Source organism: Oncorhynchus tshawytscha, linkage group LG12, assembly GCF_018296145.1.
Source record: "Oncorhynchus tshawytscha isolate Ot180627B linkage group LG12, Otsh_v2.0, whole genome shotgun sequence".
Classification (NCBI taxonomy): domain Eukaryota; kingdom Metazoa; phylum Chordata; class Actinopteri; order Salmoniformes; family Salmonidae; genus Oncorhynchus; species Oncorhynchus tshawytscha.
The window spans coordinates 42090133-42090973 of NC_056440.1; positions in this window are offsets into that span (position 1 = coordinate 42090133).

The following is an 841-nucleotide window of genomic DNA, read 5'->3' on the forward strand; positions in this document are numbered from 1 at the left end:
GTCGGATGGGGAGTGTCGTTGCACAGCTATCCAGACATTGTCTTGATGGTTCCAAACTTCTATTTAAGAATTTTATTAACTGTTTTTTAACAGGGAGTCACACTGAGATAAAACTATTTTACAAGAGAGCTCTGTATACATTTACAAATAAAACCAAATTCATAAATAAAACAACAGCCCTACAAAACAGTGTAATTAAACACATAAACACAACATTAAATGTACTGTATTTAAGAAAAGCAATCGCATTCTGCAATGTAAAAGTCTCTAATCAATAATTGTATTTGTCTGAAAGGCACCAGAATATCTAATTGCAAGGAATTCTGCATTTTGTTCCACACAAGGAGCAAAAAAACTAAAAGCATATTTTTCCAATTCTGTGGAGACCAAAGGGTTTCAAAACTGCATAGTAAATACATAAGAGAGTGCAGCTCTCGTCTTACAGACAGAGAGTGTCACAGCATTCAGAGGTGGAAGAAGGATCGGACCAAAGCACAGCGTGGTAAGTGTTCATGATGTAATATTTAATGAAACGAACTAAACACTGAAATACAAAACAATAAAGTGAACGAAGGAAAACCGAAACAGTACCGTGTGGACCAAACACTCACACGGAAAACAAACACCCACCATCCAAAAGTGAAACCCAGGCTACCTAAGTATGATTCTCAATCAGGGACAACAATTGACAGCTGCCTCTGATTGAGAACCATACTAGGCCGAACTCAAAACCCAACATAGAAAAACAAACATAGAGACTGCCCGTCCCCACTCATGCCCTGACCATACTAAAACAACGACAAAAATAAAGGAACAAAGGTCAGAACGTGACAGAGAGGTC